Below are 27,640 nucleotides of genomic sequence, written 5' to 3'. Positions count from 1 at the left end.
CAGGGGGAGAGAGAGAGTGAGAGACTGAATGATCAGGGACAGGGTAGAGAGAGAGAGAGAGAGAGACTGAATGATCAGGGACAGGGGGAGAGAGAGAGAGAGAGAGTGACTGAATGATCAGGGACAGGGAGAGAGAGAGAGAGAGACTGAATGATCAGGCACCGGGAGAGAGAGAGACAGAATGATCAGGGACAGGGGGAGAGAGAGAGAGAGAGAGAGAGACTGAATGATCAGGGACGGGGGTAGTCAGAGAGAGAGAGAGACTGAATGATCAGGCACCGGGAGAGAGAGAGACAGAATGATCAGGGACAGGGGGAGAGAGAGAGAGAGAGAGAGAGACTGAATGATCAGGGACGGGGAGAGAGAGAGAGAGAGAGACTGAATGATCAGGGACGGGGGTAGTCAGAGAGAGAGAGAGACTGAATGATCAGGGACAGGGAGAGAGAGAGAGAGAGAGAAAGAGAGACTGAATGATCAGGGGCAGAGGGAGACAGAGAGAGAGAGACTGAATGATCAGGGACTGGGGGCGAGAGAGAGAGACTGAATGATCAGGGACAGGTGGAGAGAGAGTGACTGAATGATCAGGGAAAGCGGGAGACAGAGAGAGAGAGAGAGAGAGAATGATCAGAGACAGCGGGAGAGAGAGAGACTGAATGATCAGGGACAGTTGGAGAGAGAGAGAGAGAGAGAGACTGACTGATGAGGGACAGGGAGAGAGAGAGACTGAATGATCAGGGACAGGGGGAGAGAGAGAGAGAGAGAGAGAGAGGGAGAGAGTGACTGAATGATCAGGGACAGGGAGAGAGAGAGAGAGAGACTGAATGATCAGGCACCGGGGGAGAGAGAGACAGAATGATCAGGGACAGGGGGAGAGAGAGAGAGAGAGAGAGAGACTGAATGATCAGGGACGGGGGTAGTCAGAGAGAGTGAGAGACTGAATGATCAGGGACAGGGGGAGAGAGAGAGACTGAATGATCAGGGACAGGGGGAGACAGAGAGAGAGGGAGAGAGAAAGAGACTGAATGATCAGGGACAGCGGGAGAGAGAGAGAGACTGAATGATCAGGGACAGGGGGAGACAGAGAGAGAGAGATTGAATGATCAGGGACAGTGGGAGAGAGAGAGACTGAATGATCAGGGACAGGGGGGGAGAGAGAGACTGAATGATCAGAGACAGGGAGAGAGAGAGAGAGAGAGAGAGAGAGAGAGAGACTGAATAATCAGGGACAGCGGGAGAGAGAGATAGACTGAATGATCAGGGACAGCGGGAGAGAGAGATAGACTGAATGATCAGGGACAGGGGGAGAGAGAGAGAGAGAGAGAGAGAGACTGAATGATCAGGGACGGGGGTAGACAGAGAGAGTGAGAGACTGAATTATCAGGGACAGGGGGAGAGAGAGAGACTGAATGATCAGGGACAGTGGGAGAGAGAGAGAGAGACTGAATGATCAGGGATGGGGGAGAGAGAGAGAGAGAGAGACTGAATGATCAGGGACAGGGGGAGACAGAGAGAGAGAGAGACTGAATGATCAGGGACAGCGGGAGAGAGAGAGACTGAATGATCAGGGACAGTTGGAGAGAGAGAGAGAGAGACTGACTGATGAGGGACAGGGGGAGAGAGAGACTGAATGATCAGGGACAGCGGGGGAGAGAGAGACTGAATGATCAGGGACAGGGGGAGAGAGAGAGAGAGAGAGAGAGAGAGAGAGACTGAATGATCAGGGATAGGGAGAGAGAGAGAGAGAGACTGAATGATCAGGCACCAGGGGAGCGAGAGAGAGACAGACTGATCAAGGACAGGGGGAGAGAGAGAGACAGAGAGAGAGAGACTGAATGATCAGGGACAGGAGCAGAGAGAGAGAGAGAGAGAGTGAGAGACTGAATGATCAGGGACTGGGGGAGACAGAGAGAGAGGGAGAGAGAAAGAGACTGAATGATCAGGGACAGGGGGAGAGAGAGAGAGAGAGAGAGAGAGAGACTGAATGATCAGGGACAGGGCGAGACAGAGAGCGAGAGATTGAATGATCAGGGACAGGGGAAGATAGACAGAGAGAGACTGAATGATCAGGGACAGAGGGGTCAAGAGAGACTGATTGATCAGGGACAAGGGGAGAGAGAGAGAGAGAGAGAGACTGAATGATCAGAGACTGGGGAGAGAGAGAGAGAGAGAGAGACTGAATGATCAGGGACGGGGTGAGACAGAGAGAGTGAGAGACTGAATTATCAGGGACGGGGGAGAGAGAGAGAGTGAGAGACTGAATGATCAGGGACGGGGGTAACAGAGAGAGAGAGTGAGACTGAATAATCAGGGACAGGGGGAGAGAGAGAGAGAGAGACTGAATGATCAGGGACAGAGGAAGAGAGAGAGAGAGAGCCTGAATGATCAGGGACAGAGGGAGAGAGAGAGAGACTGAATGATCAGGGACAGGGAGAGAGAGAGAGGGAGACTGAATGATCAGGGACAGGGGAGAGAGAGAGAGAGAGACTGAATGATCAGAGACAGGGTAGAGAGAGAGAGAGAGAGACTGAATGATCAGGGACAGGTGAGAGAGAGAGTGAGAGACTGAATGATCAGGGACAGGGGGGAGAGAGAGAGAGACTGAATGATCAGGGACAAGGGGAGAGAGAGAGAGAGAGAGAGACTGAATGATCAGAGACAGGGGGAGAGAGAGAGAGAGAGAGAGAGACTGAATGATCAGGGACAGGGGGAGAGAGAGAGAGACTGAATGATCAGGGACAAGGGAGAGAGAGAGAGAGAGAGTGAATGATCAGGGACGGGGGTAGACAGAGAGAGTGAGAGACTGAATGATCAGGGACAGGGGGGAGAGAGAGAGAGAGAGAGAGACTGAATGATCAGAGACAGGGGGAGAGAGAGAGAGACTGAATGAGCAGGGACAGGGGGAGAGAGAGAGACTGAATGATCAGGGACAGGGAGAGAGAGAGAGGGAGACTGAATGATCAGGGACAGGGGAGAGAGAGAGAGAGAGACTGAATGATCAGAGACAGGGTAGAGAGAGAGCGAGAGACTGAATGATCAGGGACAGGGGAGAGAGAGAGTGAGAGACTGAATGATCAGGGACAGGGTAGAGAGAGAGAGAGAGAGAGACTGAATGATCAGGGACAGGGGGAGAGAGAGAGAGAGAGAGAGAGAGAGAGAGAGTGACTGAATGATCAGGGACAGGGAGAGAGAGAGAGAGAGACTGAATGATCAGGCACCGGGGGAGAGAGAGACAGAATGATCAGGGACAGGGGGAGAGAGAGAGAGAGAGAGAGAGACTGAATGATCAGGGACGGGGGTAGTCAGAGAGAGAGAGAGACTGAATGATCAGGGACAGGGAGAGAGAGAGAGAGAGAGAAAGAGAGACTGAATGATCAGGGGCAGAGGGAGACAGAGAGAGAGAGACTGAATGATCAGGGACTGGGGGCGAGAGAGAGAGACTGAATGATCAGGGACAGGTGGAGAGAGAGTGACTGAATGATCAGGGAAAGCGGGAGACAGAGAGAGAGAGAGAGAGAGAGAATGATCAGAGACAGCGGGAGAGAGAGAGACTGAATGATCAGGGACAGTTGGAGAGAGAGAGAGAGAGACTGACTGATGAGGGACAGGGAGAGAGAGAGACTGAATGATCAAGGACAGGGGGGGAGAGAGAGACTGAATGATCAGGGACAGGGGGAGAGAGAGACTGAATGATCAGGGACAGGGGGAGAGAGAGAGAGAGAGAGAGAGAGAGAGGGAGAGAGTGACTGAATGATCAGGGACAGGGAGAGAGAGAGAGAGAGACTGAATGATCAGGCACCGGGGGAGAGAGAGACAGAATGATCAGGGACAGGGGGAGAGAGAGAGAGAGAGAGAGAGACTGAATGATCAGGGACGGGGGTAGTCAGAGAGAGTGAGAGACTGAATGATCAGGGACAGGGGGAGAGAGAGAGACTGAATGATCAGGGACAGGGGGAGACAGAGAGAGAGGGAGAGAGAAAGAGACTGAATGATCAGGGACAGCGGGAGAGAGAGAGAGACTGAATGATCAGGGACAGGGGGAGACAGAGAGAGAGAGATTGAATGATCAGGGACAGTGGGAGAGAGACAGAGGGAGACTGAATGATCAGGGACAGGGGGGGAGAGAGAGACTGAATGATCAGGGACAAGGGGAGAGAGAGAGACTGAATGATCAGAGACAGGGGGAGAGAGAGAGAGAGAGAGAGAGACTGAATGATCAGGGACGGGGGTAGACAGAGAGAGTGAGAGACTGAATTATCAGGGACAGGGGGAGAGAGAGAGAGTGAGTGACTGAATGATCAGGGACGGGGGTAACAGAGAGAGAGAGTGACTGAATTATCAAAGACAGGGGGAGTGAGAGAGAGACTGAATGAGCAGGGACAGGGGGAGAGAGAGAGACTGAATGATCAGGGACAGGGAGAGAGAGAGAGGGAGACTGAATGATCAGGGACAGGGGAGAGAGAGAGAGAGAGACTGAATGATCAGAGACAGGGTAGAGAGAGAGCGAGAGACTGAATGATGAGGGACAGGGGGAGAGAGAGAGTGAGAGACTGAATGATCAGGGACAGGGTAGAGAGAGAGAGAGAGAGAGACTGAATGATCAGGGACAGGGGGAGAGAGAGAGAGAGAGAGACTGAATGATCAGGGGCAGAGGGAGACAGAGAGAGAGAGAGACTGAATGATCAGGGACAGGGGGAGAGAGAGAGACTGAATGATCAGGGACAGGGTGAGAGAGAGAGTGAGAGAAAGAGAGACTGAATGATCAGGGGCAGAGGGAGACAGAGAGAGAGAGAGACTGAATGATCAGGGACTGGGGGCGAGAGAGAGAGACGGAATGATCAGGGACAGGGAGAGAGAGAGTGACTGAATGATCAGGGAAAGGGGGAGAGAGAGAGAGAGAGAGAGAGAGAGAGACTGAATGATCAGAGACACGGGGAGAGAGATAGAGAGAGACTGAATGATCAGAGACAGGGGGAGATAGAGAGACTGAATGATCAGAGACAGGGGGGGAGAGAGAGAGAGAGAGACTGAATGATCAGGGACAGGGGGAGAGAGAGAGAGAGATTGTATGATCAGGGACATGGGGAGAGAGAGAGACTTAATGATCAGGTACTGCTGGAAAGAGAGAGAGAGAGACTGAATGATCAGGGACAGGGGGAGAGAGAGAGATCGAGACTGAATGATCAGGGACAGGGGGAGAGAGAGAGACTGAATGATCAGGGACAGGGTGAGAGAGAGAGTGAGAGAGACTGAATGATCAGGGAAAGGGGGAGATAGAGAGAGAGGGACTGAATGATCAGGGACAGGGGGAGAGAGAGAGAGATTGAATGATCAGGGACAGCGGGAGAGAGAGAGACTTAATGATCAGGGACTGCTGGAAAGAGAGAGAGAGAGACTGAATGATCAGAGACAGTGGGAGAGAGTAGAGCGAGAGACTGAATGATCAGGGACAGGGGGAGAGAGAGAGAGAGAGACTGAATGATCAGAGACAGGGGGCGTGAGAGAGAGAGACTGAATGATCAGGGCTAGGGGGAGAGAGAGAGAGAGAGACTGAATGATCAGGGACAAAGGGAGAGAGAGAGACTGAATGATCAGGGACAGGTGGAGAGAGAGAGAGAGAGAGAGAGACTGAATGATCAGGGACAGGGGGAGAGAGAGAGAGACTAAATGATCATGGTCAGGGAGAGAGAGAGAGAGACTGAATGATCAGGGACGGGGGTAGACAGAGAGAGAGAGAGAGACTGAATGATCAGGGACAGTGGGAGAGAGAGAGAGAGACTGAATGATCAGGGACAGGGGGAGACAGAGAGAGAGAGAAAGAGAGACTGAATGATCAGGGAAAGGGGGAGAGAGAGAGAGAAAGAGAGAGAGAGAGAGACTGAATGATCAGAGACACGGGGAGAGAGATAGAGAGAGACTGAATGATCAGAGACAGGGGGAGATAGAGAGACTGAATGATCAGAGACAGGGGGGGAGAGAGAGAGAGAGAGACTGAATGATCAGGGACAGTGGGGGAGAGAGAGAGAGACGGAATGATCAGGGACAGGGGGAGAGAGAGTGACTGAATGATCAGCGAAAGGGGGAGAGAGAGAGAGAGAGAGAGAGAGACTGAATGATCAGAGACACGGGGAGAGAGATAGAGAGAGACTGAATGATCAGAGACAGGGGGAGATAGAGAGACTGAATGATCAGAGACAGGGGGGAGAGAGAGAGAGAGAGAGACTGAATGATCAGGAACAGGGGGAGATAGAGAGAGAGAGACTGAATGATCAGGGACAGGGGGAGAGAGAGAGAGATTGAATGATCAGGGACAGGGGGAGAGAGAGAGACTTAATGATCAGGTACTGCTGGAAAGAGAGAGAGAGAGACTGAATGATCAGGGACAGGGGGAGAGAGAGAGAGATTGAATGATCAGGGACAGCGGGAGAGAGAGAGACTTAATGATCAGGGACTGCTGGAAAGAGAGAGAGAGAGACTGAATGATCAGGGACAGGGGGAGAGAGAGAGATCAAGACTGAATGATCAGGGACAGCGGGAGAGAGAGAGACTGAATGATCAGGGACAGGGTGAGAGAGAGAGTGAGAGAGACTGAATGATCAGGGAAAGGGGGAGCGAGAGAGAGACAGACTGAATGATCAGGGACTGGGGGCGAGAGAGAGAGAGACTGAATGATCAGGGATAGGGGAGAGAGAGAGAAAGGGATTGAATGATCAGGGACGGGGGTAGACAGAGAGAGAGAGACTGAATGATCAGGGACAGGGCGAGACAGAGAGAGAGAGAGAGAGAGTGAATGTTCAGGGACAGGGGGAGAGAGAGAGAGAGAGAGAGACAGAATGATCAGGGACAGGGGGAGAGAGAGAGAGACTGAATGATCAGGGAGAAGGGGAGAGAGAGAGAGAGACTGAATGATTAGAGACAGGTGGAGAGAGAGAGAGAGAGACTGAATGATCAGAGACAGGGGGAGAGAGAGAGCGAGAGACTGAATGATCAGGGACAGGGGGAGAGAGAGAGAGTGAGACTGAATGATCAGAGACAGGGGGCGTGAGAGAGAGAGACTGAATGATCAGGGCTAGGGGGAGAGAGAGAGAGAGAGACTGAATGATCAGGGACAGGTGGAGAGAGAGAGAGAGAGAGAGAGAGAGACTGAATGATCAGGTACAGGGTAGAGAGAGAGAGAGAGACTGAATGATCAGGGACAGGGGGAGAGAGAGAGACTGAATGATCAGGGACAGGGGGAGAGAGAGAGAGAGAGACTGAATGATCAGGGACAGGGGGAGAGAGAGAGAGAGAGAGAGAGACTGAATGAGCAGGGACAGAGGGGGAGAGAGAGAGACTGAATGATCAGGTGCAGGGTGAGAGAGAGAGAGAGCGACTGAATGATCAGGGTCAGGGGGAGACAGAGTGAGAGAGACTGAATGATCAGGGACAGGGGGCGAGAGAGAGAGAGACTGAATGATCAGTGAATGGGGAGAGAGAGAAAGGCACTGAATGATCAGGGACGGGGGTAGACAGAGAGAGAGAGAGAGAGACTGAATGATCAGGGACAGGGGGAGAGAGAGAGAGAGAGAGAGACTGAATGGTCAGAGATAGGGGTGAGAGAGAGAGAGAGAGAGACTGAATGATCAGGGACAGGGGGAGAGAGAGAAAGAGAGACAGACTGAATAATCAGGGGCAGGGGGAGAGAGAGAGTGAGAGACTAAATGATCAGGGACAGAGGGAGAGAGAGAGAGAGACTGAATGATCAGAGACAGGGTAGAGAGAGAGAGAGACTGAATGAACAGGGACAGGGGGAGAGAGAGAGAGAGTGAGAGAGAGAGACTGAATGGTCAGAGATAGCGGTGAGAGAGAGAGAGAGACTGAATGATCAGGGACAGGGGGAGAGAGAGAGAGACTAAATGATCATGGTCAGTGAGAGAGAGAGAGACTGAATGATCAGGGACAGGGAGAGAGAAAGAGAGAGAGACAGTCTGAATGATCAGGGACAGGGGGAGAGAGAGACAGAGACTGACTGATCAGGGACAGGGGGAGAGAGAGAGACTGAATGATCAGGGACAGGGGAGAGAGAGAGAAAGGGACTGAATGATCAGGGACGGGGGTAGACAGAGAGAGAGAGACTGAATGATTAGGGACAGGGGGAGAGAGAGAGAGAATTAATGATCATGGACAGGGGGAGACAGAGAGAGAGAGACTGAATGATCAGGGTCACGGGGAGACAGAGAGAGAGAGACTGAATGATCAGGGACAGGGCGAGAGAGAGAGAGAGAGACTGAATGATCAGGGACAGGGGGCGAGAGAGAGAGAGACTGAATGAACAGGGACGGGTGAGAGAGAGAGAAAGGGACTGAATGATCAGTGACGGGAGTAGACAGAGAGAGAGAGAGAGACTGAATGATCAGGGATAGGGGGAGAGAGAGAGAGAGAAACTGAATGATCAGGGACAGGGGAGAGAGAAATAGAGAGACTGAATGATCAGAGACAGGGTATAGAGAGAGAGATTGAATGATCAGGGACAGGGAGAGAGAGAGAGAGACTGAATGATCAGAGACAGGGGAGAGAGAGAGAGAGAGAGGGAGTGAATGATCAGGGACAGGGGGACAGAGAGAGAGACTGAATGATCAGGGACAGGGAGAGAGAGAGAGAGAAATTGAATGATCAGAGACAGGGGGGAGAGAAAGATTGAATGATCAGGGACAGGGGGAAGGAGAGAGAGAGAGAGACTGACTGATGAGGGACTGGGCGAGAGAGAGAGACTGAATGATCAGGGACAAGGGGAGAGAGAGAGAGAGAGAGAGAGACTGAATGATCAGTGACAGGGGAGTGAGAGAGAGAGAGACTGAATGATCAGAGACAGGGGAGAGAGAGAGAGACTGAATGATCAGGGACAGGGGAGAGAGAGAGGGAGAGAGACTGAATGATCAGAGACAGGGGAGAGAGAGATAGAGAGAGACACTGAATGATTAGGGACAGGGTGAGATAGAGAGAGAGAGACTGAATGATCAGGGACAGGGGGAGAGAGAGAGACTGAATGATCAGAGACAGGGGGAGAGAGAGAGAGAGAGAGAGAGACTGAATGATCAGGGACAGGGGGAGAGAGAGAGAGAGAGAGAGACTGAATGATCAGAGACAGGGTAGAGAGAGTGAGAGAGACTGAATGATCAGGGACAGGGGGAGAGAGAGAGAGAGAGAGACTGAATGATCAGAGACAGGGGAGAGAGAGATAGAGAGAGAGACTGAATGATTAGGGACAGGGTGAGATAGAGAGAGAGAGACTGAATGATCAGGGATAGGGAGAGAGAGAGAGAGACTGAATGATCAGCGACAGGGGGAGAGTGAGACACTGAATGATCAGGGACAGAGAGAGAGAGAGAGAGACTGAATGATTAGGGACAGGGTGAGGTAGAGAGAGAGAGACTGAATGATCAGGGACAGGGGGCGAGAGAGAGAGAGACTGAATGATCAGGGTCGGTGGAGAGAGAGAGAAAGGGACTGAATAATCAGGGACGGGGGTAGACAGAGAGAGAGAGAGAGACTGAATGATCAGGGACAGTGGTGGAGAGAGAGAGAGAGACTGAATGATCAGGGACAGGGGGAGACAGAGAGAGAGAGAGAGACTGAATGATCAGGGACAGTGGGGGAGAGAGAGAGAGAGACTGAATGATCAGGGACAGGGGGAGACAGAGAGAGAGAGAAAGAGAGACTGAATGATCAGGGGCAGAGGGAGACAGAGAGAGAGAGAGACTGAATGATCAGGGACTGGGGACGAGAGAGAGAGACGGAATGATCAGGGACAGGGGGAGAGAGAGTGACTGAATGATCAGGGAAAGGGGGAGTGAGAGAGAGAGAGAGAGAGAGACTGAATGATCAGAGACACGGGGAGAGAGATAGAGAGAGACTGAATGATCAGAGACAGGGGGAGATAGAGAGACTGAATGATTAGAGACAGGGGGGGAGAGAGAGAGAGAGAGACTGAATGATCAGGGACAGGGGGAGATAGAGAGAGAGAGACTGAATGATCAGGGACAGGGGGAGAGAGAGAGACTTAATGATCAGGTACTGCTGGAAAGTGAGAGAGAGAGACTGAATGATCAGTGACAGGGGGAGAGAGAGAGATCGAGACTGAATGATCAGGGACAGGGGGAGAGAGAGAGACTGAATGATCAGGGACAGAGTGAGAGAGAGAGTGAGAGAGACTGAATGATCAGGGAAAGGGGGAGATAGAGAGAGAGGGACTGAATGATCAGGGACAGGGGGAGAGAGAGAGAGATTGAATGATCAGGGACAGCGGGAGAGAGAGAGACTTAATGATCAGGGACTGCTGGAAAGAGAGAGAGAGAGACTGAATGATCAGGGACAGGGGGAGAGAGAGAGATCAAGACTGAATGATCAGGGACAGCGGGAGAGAGAGAGACTGAATGATCAGGGACAGGGTGAGAGAGAGAGTGAGAGAGACTGAATGATCAGGGAAAGGGGGAGCGAGAGAGAGACAGACTGAATGATCAGGGACTGGGGGCGAGAGAGAGAGAGACTGAATGATCAGGGATAGGGGAGAGAGAGAGAAAGGGATTGAATGATCAGGGACGGGGGTAGACAGAGAGAGAGAGACTGAATGATCAGGGACAGGGCGAGACAGAGAGAGAGAGAGAGAGAGACTGAATGTTCAGGGACAGGGGGAGAGAGAGAGAGAGAGAGAGACAGAATGATCAGGGACAGGGGGAGAGAGAGAGAGACTGAATGATCAGGGAGAAGGGGAGAGAGAGAGAGAGACTGAATGATCAGAGACAGGTGGAGAGAGAGAGAGAGAGACTGAATGATCAGAGACAGGGGGAGAGAGAGAGCGAGAGACTGAATGATCAGGGACAGGGGGAGAGAGAGAGAGAGAGACTGAATGATCAGAGACAGGGGGCGTGAGAGAGAGAGACTGAATGATCAGGGCTAGGGGGAGAGAGAGAGAGAGAGACTGAATGATCAGGGACAAAGGGAGAGAGAGACTAAATGATCAGGGACAGGTGGAGAGAGAGAGAGAGAGAGAGAGAGAGAGACTGAATGATCAGGTACAGGGTAGAGAGAGAGAGAGAGACTGAATGATCAGGGACAGGGGGAGAGAGAGAGACTGAATGATCAGGGACAGGGGGAGAGAGAGAGAGAGAGACTGAATGATCAGGGACAGGGGGAGAGAGAGAGAGAGAGAGAGAGACTGAATGAGCAGGGACAGAGGGGGAGAGAGAGAGACTGAATGATCAGGGACAGGGAGAGAGAGAGAGAGAGCGAGAGACTGACTGATGAGGGACAGGGGGAGAGAGAGGCTGAATGATCAGGTGCAGGGTGAGAGAGAGAGAGAGAGCGACTGAATGATCAGGGTCAGGGGGAGACAAAGTGAGAGAGACTGAATGATCAGGGACAGGGGGCGAGAGAGAGAGAGACTGAATGATCAGTGAATGGGGAGAGAGAGAGAGAAAGGCACTGAATGATCAGGGACGGGGGTAGACAGAGAGAGAGAGAGACTGAATGATCAGGGTCAGGGGGAGAGAGAGAGAGAGAGACTGAATGATCAGGGACAGGGGGAGAGAGAAAGAGAGAGATGGAATGATCAGGGAAAGGGGGACAGAGAGAGAGAGAGACTGAATGATCAGAGACAGGGGGAGAGAGAGAGAGAGAGACTGAATGATTAGGGACAGGGGGAGATATTGAGAGAGAGACTGAATGATCAGGGACATGGGGAGAGAGAGAGTGAATGATCAAAGACAGGTGGAGACAGAGAGAGAGAGCCTGAATGATCAGGGACTGCGGGGGGGAGAGAGAGAGAGAGACTGAATGATCAGGGACTGCTGGGGGGAGAGAGAGAGAGACTGAATGATCAGCAACAGGGGGAGAAAGAGACTGAATGATCAGGGACAGAGAGAGAGAGAGAGAGAGAGACTGAATGATCAGGGATAGGGGGAGAGAGAGAGACTGAATGATGATAAGAACATAAGAACATAAGATTTAGGAACAGGAGTAGGCCATCTAGCCCCTCGAGCCTGCTCCGCCATTCAACAAGATCATGGCTGATCTGGCCGTGGACTCAGCTCCACTTACCCGCCCGCTCCCCGTAACCCTTAATTCCCTTATTGTTTAAAAATCTATCTATCTGTGACTTGAATACATTCAATGAGCTAGCCTCAACTGCTTCCTTGGGCAGAGAATTCCACAGATTCACACTCCTCTGGGAGAAGAAATTCCTTCTCAGTTTTAAATTGGCTCCCCCCTATTTTGAGGCTGTGCCCCCTAGTTCTAGTCTCCCCGACCAGTGGAAACAACCTCTCTGCCTCTATCCTGTCCATTCCTTTCATTATTTTAAATGTTTCTATAAGATCACCCCTCATCCTTCTGAACTCCAACGAGTAAAGACTCAGTCTACTCAATCTATCATCATAAGGTAACCCCCTCATCTCCGGAATCAGCCTCATGAATTGTCTCTGTACCCCCTCCAAAGCCAGTATATCCTTCCTTAAGTAAGGTGACCAAAACTGCACGCAGTACTCCAGGTGCGGCCTCACCAATACCCTGTACAGTTGCAGCAGGACCTCCCTGCTTTTGTACTCCATCCCTCTCGCAATGAAGGCCAACATTCCATTCGCCTTCCTGATTACCTGTTGCACCTGCAAACTAACTTTTTGGGATTCATGCACAAGGACCCCCAGGTCCCTCTGCACCGCAGCATGTTGTAATTTCTCCCCATTCAAATAATATTCCCTTTGACTGTTTTTTTTCCAAGGTGGCTGACCTCACATTTTCCGACATTGTATTCCATCTGCCAAACCTTAGCCCAATCGCTTAACCTATCTAAATCTCTTTGCAGCCTCTCTGTGTCCGCTACACAACCCGCTTTCCCACTAATCTTTGTGTCATCTGCAAATTTTGTTGCACTGCACTCTGTCCCCTCTTCCAGGTCATTTATGTATCTTGTAAACAGTTGTGGTTCCAGCACCGATCCCTGTGGCACACCACTAACCACCGATTTCCAACCTGAAAAGGATCCATTTATCCCGACTCTCTGCTTTCTGTTTGCCAGCCAATTCTCTATCCATGCTAATACATTTCCTCTGACTCCGCGTACCCTTATCTTCTGCAGTAACCTTTTGTGTGGCACCTTATCGAATGCCTTTTGGAAATCTAAACACACCACATCCATCGGTACACCTCTATCCACCATGCTCATTATATCCTCAAAGAATTCCAGTAAATTAGTTAAACATGATTTCCCCTTCATGAATCCATGCTGCGTCTGCTTGATTGCACTATTCCTATCTAGCTGTCCCGCTATTTCTTCCTTAATGATAGCTTCAAGCATTTTCCCCACTACAGATGTTAAACTAACCGGCCTATATTTCCTGCCTTTTGTCTGCCCCCTTTTTTAAACAGAGGCGTTGCATTAGCTGCTTTCCAATCCGCTGGTACCTCCCCAGAGTCCAGAGAATTTTGGTAGATTATAATGAATGCATCTGCTATAACTTCCGCCATCTCTTTTAATACCTTGGGATGCATTTCATCCAGACCAGGGGACTAGTCTACCTTGAGTCCCAATAGCCTATCCAGCACTACCCCCCCCCCCCCTCCCTTAGTGATTGTCTCAAGGTCCTCCCTTCCTACATTCCCGTGACCAGCAATTTTTGGCATGGTTTTTACTTCCACTGTGAAGACGGAAGCAAAATAATTGTTTAAGGTCTCAGCCATTTCCACATTTCCCATTATTAAATCCTCCTTTTCATCTTCTAAGGGACCAACATTTACTTTAGTCACTCTTTTCCGTTTTATATATCGGTAAAAGCTTTTACGATTTGTTTTTATGTTTTGCGCAAGTTTACTTTCATAATCTATCTTTCCTTTCTTTATTGCTTTCTTAGTCATTCTTTGCTGTCATTTAAAATTTTCCCAATCTTCTAGTTTCCCACTAACCTTAGCCACCTTATATGCATTGGTTTTTAATTTGATACTCTCCCTTATTTCCTTGGTTATCCACGGCTGGTTATCCCTTCTCTTACCGCCCTTCTTTTTCACTGGAATATATTTTTGTTGAGCACTATGAAAGAGCTCCTTAAAAGTCCTCCACTGTTCCTCAATTGTGCCACCGTTTAGTCTGTGTTTCCAGCCTACTTTAGCCAACTCTGCCCTCATCCCACTGTAGTCCCCTTTGTTTAAGCATAGTACGCTCGTTTGAGACACTACTTCCTCACCCTCAATCTGTATTACAAATTCAACCATACTGTGATCACTCATTCCGAGAGGATCTTTTACTAGGAGATCGTTTATTATTCCTATCTCATTACACAGGACCAGATCTAAGATAGCTTGCTCCCTTGTAGGTTCTGCAACATACTGTTCTAAGATACAATCCTGTATGATTTATATGAATTCTTCCTCAAGGCTACCCCGTGCGATTTGATTTGACCAATCGATATGTAGGTTAAAATCCCCCATGATTACTGCCATTCCTTTTTCACATGCCTCCATTATTCCCTTGATTATTGCGCCCCACCGTGAAGTTATTATTTAGGGGCCTACGCCCACCAGTGACTTTTTCCCCCTTACTATCTCTAATCTCCACCCACAATGATTCAACATTTTGTTCATTAGAGCCAAATCGTCTCTCACAACTGCCCTGATATCATCCTTTATTAACAGAGCTACCCCACCTCCTTTCCCTTCTTGTCTATCTTTCCGAATTGTCAGATACCCCTGTATGTTTAATTCCCAGTCTTGGCCACCCTGCAACCACGTTTCTGTAATGGCCACCAAATCATACCCATTTGTAATGATTTGTGCCGTCAACTCATTTACTTTATTTCGAATGCTGCGTGCGTTTAGGTAGAGTGTTTTAATACTAGTTTTTAAACCATGATTTTTAGTTTTGACTCCTCCTGCAGCCCCTTTATATTCATACATATTGTCCCTTCCTATCACCTTGTGGTTTACACTTACCCCAGTGCTACTCTGCTCTGTTGCCTCCTGCCTTTTGTATTCTTTCTTGGGGTCCTGTTCATCTGAGTTCTCACCCACTCTAACTAGCTCAGAGCCCTCTTCTGGGTTCCGAATGCTCCTCGTATTGAGGCACCGAGCTTTCATGCTTGTCTTTTTGTTACACTTTGACCCTTTAGAATTTTGCTGATCAGTGGCCCCTTTTTTTCCCCTTGGGTTTCTCTGCCCTCCACTTTTACTCATCTCTTTTCTGTCTTTTGCTTTTGTCTCCATTTTGTTTCCCTCTGTCTCCCTGCATTGGTTCCCATCCCCCTGCCATATTGGTTTAACTCCTCCCCAACAGCACTAGCAAACACTCCCCCTAGGACATTGGTTCCGGTCCTGCCCATGTGCAGACTGTCCGGTTTGTATGGGTCCCACCTCCCCCAGAACCGGTTCCAATGCCCCAGGAATTTGAATCTCTCCCTGCTGCACCACTGCTCAAGCCACATATTCATCTGAGCTATCCTGCGATTCCTACTCTGACTAGCACGTGGCACTGGTAGCGATCCTGAGATTACTACTTTTGAGGTCCGATGTTTTAATTTAGCTCCTAGCTCTTTGAATTCATCTCGTAGGGCACTCATCAGGGACAGGGGGAGACAGAGAGACAGACTGAAAGTTCAGGGACAGGGGGAGGGAGAGAGATAGAGAGAGACTGAATAATCAGGGACAGCGGGAGAGAGAGAGACTGAATAATCAGGGACAGAGGGAGACAGAGAGAGAGAGAGAGACTGAATGATCAGGGACAGTGGGAGAGAGAGAGAGAGAGAGACTGAATGATCAGGGACAGTGGGAGAGAGAGAGACTGAATGATCAGGGACAGGGGAGACAGAGAGAGAGAGAGACTGAATGATCAGGGACAGGGGGAGACAGAGAGAGAGAGAGAGACTGAATGATCAGGGACAGGGGGAGAGAGAGAGAGAGAGAGACTGAATGATCAGGGACAGAGGGAGACAGAGAGAGAGAGAGAGAGAGAGACTGAATGATCAGGGACAGGGGGAGAGAGAGAGACTGAATGATCAGGGACAGGGGAGACAGAGAGAGAGAGAGACTGAATGATCAGGGACAGGGGGAGACAGAGAGAGAGAGAGAGAGAGAGACTGAATGATCAGGGACAGGGGGAGAGAGAGAGACTGAATGATCAGGGACAAGGGGAGACAGAGAGAGAGAGAGAGAGAGACTGAATGATCAGGGACAGGGGGAGACAGAGAGAGAGAGAGAGAGAGACTGAATGATCAGGGACAGGGGGAGACAGAGAGAGAGAGAGAGAGAGACTGAATGATCAGGGACAGGGGGAGAGAGAGAGACAGAGAGAGAGACTGAATGATCAGGGACAGGGGGAGAGAGAGAGACAGAGAGAGAGACTGAATGATCAGGGACAGGGGGAGAGAGAGAGACAGAGAGAGAGAGAGAGAAACTGAATGATCAGGGACAGTGGGACCGAGAGAGAGACTGAATGATCAGGGACAGGGGGAGACAGCGATAATCAAAGATAAATGCAATTGACAGCTAAACTAGAAGATACAGGGATGAATAAAATGAAAGATCGGATATAGTGCTGGATCAAATGAAGGGCTGGGGAATGAAAAGATGTAGAGGGAATGTCACATTAAAAGAGCAGAGAAGAGTGATAGTCACAATGAATGGCAGAGCTAGAGGGATAGGGAAATTAATTTCCTGTTACTTGGGATAAAATAATTGTTACCACTGCATAAAATAACATAGAGCAATGCTTCAAAGTGGAGTGATAGTGCATAGAGCAGTAATAGTGTACAGTGCAGTAACAGTGCATAGAGCAGTAATAGTGTACAGTGCAGTAAAAGTGCATGGAACAGTAATAGTATATAGTGCAGTAATAGTGTACAGTGCAGTAATAGTGCATGGAGCAGTAATAGTGTACAGTGCAGCAATAGTGCATGGAACAGTAATAGTATATAGTGCAGTAATAGTGTACAGTGCAGTAATAGTGTACAGTGCAGTGATAGTATACAGTGCAGTAATAGTGTACAGTGCAGTAATAGTGTACAGTGCAGTGATAGTATACAGTGCAGTAATAGTGTACAGTGCAGTGATAGTGTACAGTGCAGTAATAGTGCATGGAGCAGTAATAATGTACAGTGCAGTAATAGTGTACATTGCAGTAATAGTGTACAGTGCAGTGATAGTGTACAGTGCAATAATAGTGCATGGAACAGTAATAGAGTACAGTGCAGTAATAGTGTACAGTGCAGTAATAGTGCAGTGTGCAGTAATCGTGCATGAAGCAGTAATAGTGCATGGAGCAGTCATAGTTTACAGTGCAGTAATAGTGCATGGTGCAGTAAAAGTGCACGGTGCAGTAAAAGTGTACAGTGCACTAATAGTGCACGGAGCAGTAAAATGCATGTAGCAGCAATAGTGTACAGTGCATTAAACTGCACGGAGCAGTAATAGTGTACAGTGCAGTAATAGTGCATGGAGCAGTAATAGTGTACAGTGCAGTAACAATGTACAGTGCAGTAATAGTGCATGGAGCAGCAATAATGCATGGAGCAGTAATAGTGTACAGTGCAGTAATAGTGCATGGAGCAGTAATAGTGTACAGTGCAGTAATAGTGTACAGTGCAGTAATAGTGCATGGAGCAGTAATAGTGCATGGAGCAGTAATAGTGTACAGTGCAGTAATAGTGCATGGAGCAGTAATAGTGCATGGTGCAGTAATAGTGTACAGTGCAGTAATAGTGCATGGAACAGTAATAGTTTACAGTGCAGTAATAGTGCAAGGCACAGTAATAGTGTACAGTGCAGTAATAGTGCACAGTGCAGCAATAGTGCATGGAGCAGCAATAGTGTACAGTGCAGTAATAGTGCATGGAGCAGTAATAGTGTACAGTGCATTACTAGTGCATGGAGCAGTGATACTGCATGGTGCAGTAATAGTGCATGCAGCAGTAATAGTGTACAGTGCATTAATTGTGTACAGTGCAGTAATAGTGCATGGAGCAGTAATAGTGTACAGTGCAGTAATAGTGCATGGACCAATAATAGTGTACAGTGCAGTAATAGTCTACAGTGCAGTAATAGTGTACAGTGCAGTAATAATACATGGTGCAATAATAGTGCATGAAGCAGTAATAGTGCACGGAGCAGTAATAGTGCATAGTGCAGTCATAGTGCATGGAGCAGTAATCGTGCATGGAACAGTAATAGTGCATGAAGCAGTAATACTGTACAGTGCAGTAATCGTGTATGGTGCAGTAATAGTGCATGGTGTGGTAATAGTGTACAGTACAGTAATAGTGTACAGTGCATTAAACTGCACGGAGCAGTAACAGTGTACAGTGCACTAATAGTGCACGGAGCAGTAAAATGCATGTAGCAGTAATAGTGTACAGTGCATTAAACTGCACGGAGCACTAACAGTGTACAGTGCAGTTATAGTGCATGGAGCAGTAATAGTGTACAGTGCAGTAATAGTGTACAGTGCAGTAATAGTGCATGGAGCAGTAATAGTACATGGAGCAGTAATAGTGTACAGTGCAGTAATAGTGCATGGTGCAGTAATAGTGTACGGTGCAGTAATAGTGCATGGATCAGTAATAGTTTACAGTGCAGTAATAGTGCAAGGTGCAGTAATAGTGTACAGTGCAGTAATAGTGCATGGAGCAGTAATAGTGTACAGTGCAGTAATAGAGCATGGAGCAGTAATAGTGTACAGTGCAGTAATAGTGCACGGAGCAGTAATAGTGCATGGTTCAGTAATAGTGTACGGTGTAGTAATAGTGCAGGGAGCAGTAATAGTTTACAGTGCAGTAACAGTGCAAGGTGCAATAATAGTGTACAGTGCAGTAATAGTGCATGGAGCAGTAATAGTGCACGGAGCAGTCATAGTGTACAGTGCAGTAATAGTGCATGGAGCAGTCATAGTGTACAGTGCAATAATAGTGCAAGGAGCAGTGATACTGCATGGTGCACCAATAGCGCATGGAGCAATAATAGTGTACAGTGCAGTAACAGTGCATGGAGCAGTCATAGTGTACAGTGCAGTAATAGTGCATGGAGCAGTAATGGTGCATGGTTCAGTAATAGTGTACGGTGCAGTAATAGTGCATGGAGCAGTAATAGTTTACAGTGCAGTAATAGTGCAAGGCGCAGTAATAGTGTACAGTGCAGCAATAGTGCATGGAGCAGTAATAGTGCACGGAGCAGTCATAGTTTACAGTGCAGTAATAGTGCATGGAGCAGTAATAGTTTACAGTGCACTAATAGTGCATGGATCAGTAATAGTTCATGATGCAGTAATAGTGTACAGTGCAGTAATAGTGCACAGTGCAGTAATTACGCATGGAGCAGTAATAGTGTACAGTGCAGTAAGAGTGCATGGAGCAGTGATACTGCATGGTGCAGTAATAGTGCATAGAGCAGTAATAGTGTACAGTGCAGTAACAGTGCATGGAGCAGTCATAGTGCACAGTGCAGTAATAGTGCATGGAGCAGTCATAAAGTACTGTGCAGTAATAGTGTACAGTGCAGTAATAGCATACAGTGCAGTAATGATGCATGGAGCAGTAATAGTGTACAGTGCAGTAATAGTGCATGGAACAGTAATAATTTACAGTGCATTAATAGTGCAAGGTGCAGTAATAGTATACAGTGCAGTACTAGTGCATGGAGCAGTAATAGTGCACGGAGCAGTCATAGTTTACAGTGCAGTAATAGTGCATGGAGCAGTAATAGTGCATGGAGCAGCAATAGTGTACAGGGCAGTAATAGTGCACGGAGCAGTCATAGTGTACAGTGCAGTAATAGTGTACAGTGCAGTAATAGTGCATGGATCAGTAATAGTGCATGGTGCAGTAATAGTGTGCAATGCAGTAATAGTGCATGGAGCAGTAATAGTGCATGGAGCAGTAATTGTGTACAGTGCAGTAATAGTTCATGGAGCAGTAATAGTGCAAGGCGCAGTAATAGTGTACAGTGCAGTAATAGTGCATGGGGCAGTAATAGTGCATGGAACAGCCATAGTGTACAGTGCAGTAATAGTGCATGGAGCAGTCATAGTGTACCTTGCATTAATAGTGTACAGTGCAGCAATAGTGTAGAGTGCAGTAATAGAGCATGGAGCAGTAATAGTGTACAGTGCAGTAATAGTGCATGGAGCAGTAATAGTGCATGGTTCAGTAATAGTGTACGGTGTAGTAATAGTGCACAGTGCAGCAATAACACATGGAGCAGTAATAGTGTACAGTGCAGTAATAGTGCATGGAGCAGTGATACTGCATGGTGCAGCAATAGTGCATGGAGCAGTACTAGTGTACAGTGCAGTAACAGTGCATGGAGCAGTCATAGTGTACATTGCAGTACTAGTGCATGGAGCAGTAATGGTGCATGGTTCAGTAATAGTGTACGGTGCAGTAATAGTGCATGGAGCAGTAATAGTTTACAGTGCAGTAATAGTGCAAGGCGCAGTAATAGTGTACAGTGCAGTAATAGTGCATGGAGCAGTCATAGTGTACAGTGCAGTAATAGTGCATGGAGCAGTCATAGTGTATCTTGCAGTAATAGTGTACAGTGCAGTAGTGGTATAAAGTGCAGTAATAGAGCATGGAGCAGTAATAGTGTACAGTGCAGTAATAGTGCATGGAGCAGTAATAGTGCATGGTTCAGTAATAGTGTACAGTGTAGTAATAGTGCACAGTGCAGTAATAACACATGGAGCAGTAATAGTGCACAGTGCAGTAATAGTGCATAGAGCAGTGATACTGCGTGGTGCAGCAATAGTGCATGGAGCAGTAATAGTGTACAGTGCAGTACTAGTGCATGGAGCAGTAATGGTGCATGGTTCAGTAATAGTGTACGGTGCAGTAATAGTGCATGGAACAGTAATAGTGTACAGTGCAGTAAAATGCATGGAGCAGTTATACTGCATGGTGCAGTAATGCTGCACGGAGCAGTAATAGTGTACAGTGTAGTAACAGTGCATGGAGCAGTAATAGTGTACAGTGCAGTAATAGTGCATGGAGCAGTAATAGTGCATGGCGCAGTAATAGTATACAGTGCAGTAATAGTGCATGGAACAGTAATAGTGTACAGTGCAGTAATAGTGTACAGTGCAGTAATAGTGCATGGAGAAGTAATAGTGCATGGTGCAGTAATAGTGCATGGAGCAGTAATAGTGTACAATGCAGTAATAGTGCATGGAGCAGTCATAGTGTACCGTGCAGTAATAGTGTACAGTGCAGTAATAGCATACAGTGCAGTAATAGTGCATGGAGCAGTAATAGTGAACAATGCAGTAATAGTGCATGGAGCAGTAATAATTTACAGTGCATTAATAGTGCAAGGCGCAGTAATAATATACAGTGCAGTAACAGTGCATGGAGCAGTAATAGTGCACGGAGCAGTCATTGTTTACAGTGCAGTAATAGTGCATGGAGCAGTAATAGTGCACAGTGCATTAAACTGCACGGAGCAGTAATAGTGTACAGTGCAGTAATAGTGTACAGTGCAGTAATAGTGCATGGAGCAGTAATAGTGTACAGTGCAGTAATAGTGCATGGAGCAGTAATAGTGCACAGAGCAGCAATAGTGTACAGTGCAGTAACAGTGCATGGAGCAGTAATAGTGTACAGTGCAGTAAAATGCATGGAGCAGTGATACTGCATGGTGCAGCAATAGTGCATGGAGCAGTAATAGTGTACAGTGCAGTAACAGTGCATGGAGCAGTAATGGTGCATGGTTCAGTAATAATGTACGGTGCAGTAATAGTGCATGGAGCAGTAATAGTGTACAGTGCAGTAACAGTGCATGGAGCAGTCATAGTGTACAGTGCAGTAATAGTGCATGGAGCAGTAATAGTGCACGGAGCAGTCATAGTGTACAGTGCAGTAATAGTGCATGGAGCAGTAATAGTGTAAGGTGCAGTAATAGTGCATGGATCAGCACTAGTGTACAGTGCAGTAATAGTGCATGGAGCAGTCATAGTGTGCAGTGTAGTAATAGTGTACAGTGCAGTAATAGTGCATGGATCAGTAATAGTGCATGGTACAGTAATAGTGTACAGTGCAGTAATAGTGCACAGTGCAGTAATAACGCATGGAGCAGTAATAGTGTCCAGTGCAGTAATAGTGCACGGAGCAGTGATACTGCATGGTGCAGCAATAGTGCATGGAGCAGTAATAGTGTGCAGTGCAGTAACAGTGCATGGAGCAGTCATAGCGTACAGTGCAGTAATAGTGCATAGAGCAGTAATAGTGCATGGTGCAGTAATAGTGTGCATTGCAGTAATAGTGTATAGTGCAGTAATAGTGCATGGAGCAGTAATAGTGCATGGTGCAGTAATAGTGCATGGAGCAGTAATAATTTACAGTGCAGTAATACTGTATGGAGCAATCATAGTGTACCGTGCAGTAATAGTGTACAGTGCAGTAATAGTGTACAGTGCAGTAATATTGCATGGGGCAGTAATAGTGTACAGTGCAGTAATAGTGCATGGAGCAGTAATAGTTTACAGTGCACTAATAGTGCATGGATCAGTAATAGTGCATGATGCAGTAATAGTGTACAATGCAGTAATAGTGCACAGTGCAGTCATAACGCATGGAGCAGTAATAGTGTACAGTGCAGTAATAGTGCATGGAGAAGTGATACTGCATGGTGCAGTAATAGTGCATAGAGCAGTAATAGTGTGCAGTGCAGTAATAGTGCATGGAGCAGTCATAGTGTACCGTGCAGTAATAGTGTACAGTGCAGTAATAGCATACAGTGCAGTAATAGTGCATGTAGCAGTAATAGTGTACAGTGCAGTAATAGTGCATGGAACAGTAATAATTTACAGTGCATTAATAGTTCAAGGCGCAGTAATAGTATACAATGCAGTAATAGTGCATGGAGCAGTAATAGTGCACGGAGCAGTCATAGTTTACAGTGCAGTAATAGTGCATGGAGCAGTAATAGTGCATGGAGCAGTAATAGTGAATGGAGCAGCAATAGTGTACAGTGCAGTAATAGTGCATGGAGCAGTAATATTGTACAGTGCAGTAATAGTGCATGGAGCAGTAATAGTGCATGGTGCAGTAATAGTGCATGGAGCAGTAATAGTGTACAGTGCTGTAATAGTGTATGGAGCAATCATAGTGTTCCGTGCAGTAATAGTGTACCGTGCAGTAATAGTGTACAGTGCAGTAATAGTGCATGGGGCAGTAATAGTGTACAGTACAGTAATAGATCATGGAGCAGTAATAGTTTACAGTGCAGTAATAGTGCATGGAGAAGTAATAGTCTACAGTGCAGTAACAGTACATGGAGCAGTAATAGTGTACAGTGCTGTAATAGTGTACAGTGCAGTAATAGTGCATGGAGCAGTAAATGTGTAAAGTGCTGCAATAGTGTTCAGTGCAGTAATAGTGTGTGGAGCAGTAATAGTGTACAGTGCAGTAATAGTGTATGGAACAGTAATAGTGTTCAGTGCAGTAATAGTGCATGGAGCAGTAATAGTGTACAGTGCAGTGATAGTGCATGGAGCAGTAATAGTGCATGTTGCAGTAATGGTGTACAGTGCAGTAATAGTGTACAGTGCAGTAATAGTGCATGGTGCAGTAAAAGTGTACAGTGCAGTAATAGTGTGCAGTGCAGTAATAGTGCATGGAGATGTAATAGTGTACAGTGCAGTAATAGTGCATGGAGCAAATAATAGTGTACATTGCAGTAATAGTGTACAGTGCAGTAATAGTGTACAGTGCAGTAATAGTGCATGGAGCAGTAATAGTGTACAGTGCAGTAATAGTGTGCAGTGCAGTAATAGTGCATGGAGATGTAATAGTGTACAGTGCAGTAATAGTGCATGGAGCAGTAATAGTGTACAGTGCAGTAATAGTGTACAGTGCAGTTTTAGTGCATGGAGCAGTAATAGTGTACAGTGCAGTAATAGTGTACAGTGCAGTAATATTGCATGGAGCAGTAATAGTGTACAGCGCAGTAATAATGTGCAGTGCAGTAATAGTGCATGGAGAAGTAATAGTGTGCAGTGCAGCAATAGTGCAGGGAGCAGCAATAGTGCATGATGTAGTAATAGTGCATGGTGCAATAATGCACAGAACAGCAGTAATGCATGGAACAGCAACATTGCATAATGCAGCAGTAATGCACCATGCACCCTTTGTGTGATTTCCCTCCAAAATTACCATGCTCTAACGTTGAGATTATTTCCATCCATTCTTAGTTCCCCCATCAGAGGAAATAGTTTATCCTCATCTACCAAATGCTTTGATGTGTTAAACATCTTAATCAGCTCCCCTCCTCAACCTCCTATAGCCAAGGGGACACAAGCCAAGTTTATGCAAAGTGGGTATCATGTTAGCAGGGGTGGTGATATCCGCCGCTCTGAGCTCAGACAATTAGTGTTACACTGAGCTGGTTACAGAGCTGCTGGTGGCAATACAACGCAGTTCTGTCAATGAGTCTTCCTCACTTGTTAACCTGCCGTAACTCTGTGCAGACTCGCCTATGCTGTTTATTAATATTTTTATATCTGGCTTCCAACATTTGTCAGTTTTTATCTCCCTCATTTCCGGCACCTGTTTCGCCGCACACCCCAGATGTTTAAATAGTTTGAACTTGTTTCCCCTACTTCGAGCATGAATCACGCTCCTAATGTTTCCCAGATGTTGACATTTGAATAAATGTTCACAGATACAGAGATGAAGGAAGCACTCTGCCTGTGCTGGCATTGCGAGTGGATAATCTGATCTATATAGTCTCCTGAGGGCTGCGACATTTACACAGACTAGCTGAAATAATTATGGTCCGGGTAAGGTGTTATATAAGCTCATAAATATGGGCCTGCCAAGCACGGTGTCAGCTCTGGCTCAGTGCATAACTCTTGCCTCTGAGTCAGTGGCTTGTGAAAGAAAGACTTGCATTTATATAGCGCCTTTCACGACCACCAGACGCCCCAAAGCGCTTTAGTACCTTTGGAACTAAAGTGTTTTGGGAAACGCAGCAGCAAACTGCGCACAGCAAGCTCCCACAAACAACCCTGTGATAATGACCAGTTAATCTATTGTTTAGCGATGTTGATTGAGGGATAAATATTGGCCAGGACACCGGGGATAACTCTTCTTTGAAATAGCGCCATGGGATCTTTTACATCCACCCGAGAGAGCAGACGGGGCCTCGGTTTAACGTCTCATCCGAAATATGGCACCTCCGACAGTGCAGCGCTCCCTCAGCACTGCACTGGGCGTGTCAGCCTGGATTTATGCACAACCTTTTGAATCGGAGGCGAAAGTGCTGCCCACTGAGCCACGGCTGACACAGTGGGTTCAAGTCCCTCACCGGAGACTTGAGCACGTAATCCAGGCTCGCACTCCCAGCGCTGTGCTGAGGTGCTTCCCTCTCAGGTGGATGGACGTTAAAACATCCCACGGTCACTACTTTGAAGAAGAGCAGCGGGAGTTCTGCCCGGTGCCCTGGGGCCAATATTTATCCCTCAACAAACAGCACACACACACACAAAAAAAAACAGATTATCAGCCCATTATCACATTGCTGTTTGTGGGAGCTTGTTGTGTGAAAATTAGCTGCTGCGTTTCCCACATTACAACACTTCAAAAACACATTGTTGCCTGTGGAGCGCTGTGCGAAAGACATGGAATAATTGCAAGTCCTGTATCATTGTGACCACACAGGCTGTACCTTGGCGCCTTGTGGGCAGAACTGTGCCGCTTAACTCCTGCATTCCATTGGCTTAAAGGGACAGGGATTTAGACTGCTCCAACACGAGTGCACCTTCCTCCCCACCCGTTGGTCCCCGACTCGCTGCCCCCAGGCCACCCAATGGCACGGGGACAGGACAAGCTACCCAACTGACTGATGCGCACTCGGATAGCTTGTGGACTTAACTCCCCCCTCCGCCAAGCCCTCCACCCCAAGTCTTCTAGTAAAATTCTCCTACAAGTTGCCTTCACAGCAATAACTCGCTGACTTACTTCTTACTCCAGCCTTTTGAACAACAACTATTAAAAAATAAAGCGCGCGCTAGAATTTCGAGTCAGCATGATATAAGCAGCGTGCACCACACGACAAAAGCTGGTCAACTCATCAAAGTAAACTACCACAGATTGATCGGCGCGTGACACTTGGAGCGGCCGGCACAACTCATTGCCGAGCCTCACATTCTTACAGTCACAGTTTTAAGATCAATGACCTCAGGGTCGAGTCCAGAGAATAGCAATGGGTTCCACCGATCTGCTTTAAGAACATAAGAACATAAGAAATAGGAGCAGGAGTCAGCCACCTGGCCCCTCGAGCCTTCTCTGCCATTTAATACGATCATGGCTGATCCGATCATGGACTCAGCTCCACTTCCCCGCCCGCTCCCCATAACCCTTTTATTCCCTTATCGCTCAAAAATCTGTCTATCTCCGCCTTAAATATATTCAATGACCCAGCCTCCACAGATCTCTGGGGCAGAGAATTCCACAGATTTACAACCCTCTGAGAGAAGAAATTCCTCCTCATCTCAGTTTTAAATGGGCGGGCCCTTATTCTGAGACTATGTCCCCTAGTTTTAATTTCCCTGATGAGTGGAAATATCCTCTCTGCATGCACTTTGTCGAGGCCCCTCATTATCTTATGTTTCGATAAGATCACTTCTTATTCTTCTGAACTCCAATGAATAAAGGCCCATCCTACTCAACCTATCTTCATAAGTGAACCCCCGTCATCTCAGGAATCAACCTAGTGAACCTTCTCTGAACAGCCTCCAATGCAAGTATATCCTTCCTTAAATACGGAGACCAAAACTGTACGCAGTACTCCAGGTGTGGCCTCACCAATACCCTGTACAGTTGTAGCAGGACTTATCTGCTTTTATACTCCATCCACCTTGCAATAAAGGCCAACATTCCATTTGCCATCCTGATCACTTGCTGTACCTACATACTAACCTTTTGTGTTTCATACACAAGGACCCTCAGGTTTAACTACCGAGTACAGAAAGCAGACACTTGCTGGGCAGCAAGATCGGTCAGTCCCGGTAAATTGGCAAATAGTCAGCGTGTTGGAAGGCGCTGGGTGGATGGGATTGGATAAACAACGGGAGGATTGCAGGATCAGGTATTTGTCTGTGAGTAGACAGGCTCTGGGATTGAGGATGGCTCCAAGGTGATGGGTCCTGGTGACGGTAGTTAGGGATGGTGAACCTTCTGCAGCCAACTCGGTGAGTGGATATCCGGTAACCAAAGGGGTAGAGAGGGTCAGTGTGGATACCCGGTAACCAAAGGGGCAGAGAGGGTCAGTGTGGATATGTGGTAACCCAAGGGGCAGAGAGGGTCAGTGTGGATATCTGGTAACCCAAGGGACAGAGAGGGTCAGTGTGGATATGTGGTAACCCAAGGGGCAGAGAGGGTCAGTGCAGATACCCAGTAACCCAAGGGGCAGAGAGGGTCAGTGTGGATACTGGTAACCTAAGGGGCAGAGAGAGTCAGTGCGGATATCTGGTAACCCAAGGGACAGAGAGGGTCAGTGCAGATACCCAGTAACCCAACGGGCAGAGAGGGTCAGTGCAGACTCCCGGTAACCCAAGGGACAGAGAGAGTCAGTGTGGATACTGATAACCCAAGGGGCAGAGAGGGTCAGTGCGGATACTAGTAACCCAAGGGACAGA

This window comes from Pristiophorus japonicus, chromosome 19 (assembly GCF_044704955.1).
Source record: "Pristiophorus japonicus isolate sPriJap1 chromosome 19, sPriJap1.hap1, whole genome shotgun sequence".
NCBI lineage: Eukaryota > Metazoa > Chordata > Chondrichthyes > Pristiophoridae > Pristiophorus > Pristiophorus japonicus.
Note: the sequence above shows the minus strand (reverse complement) of the source record.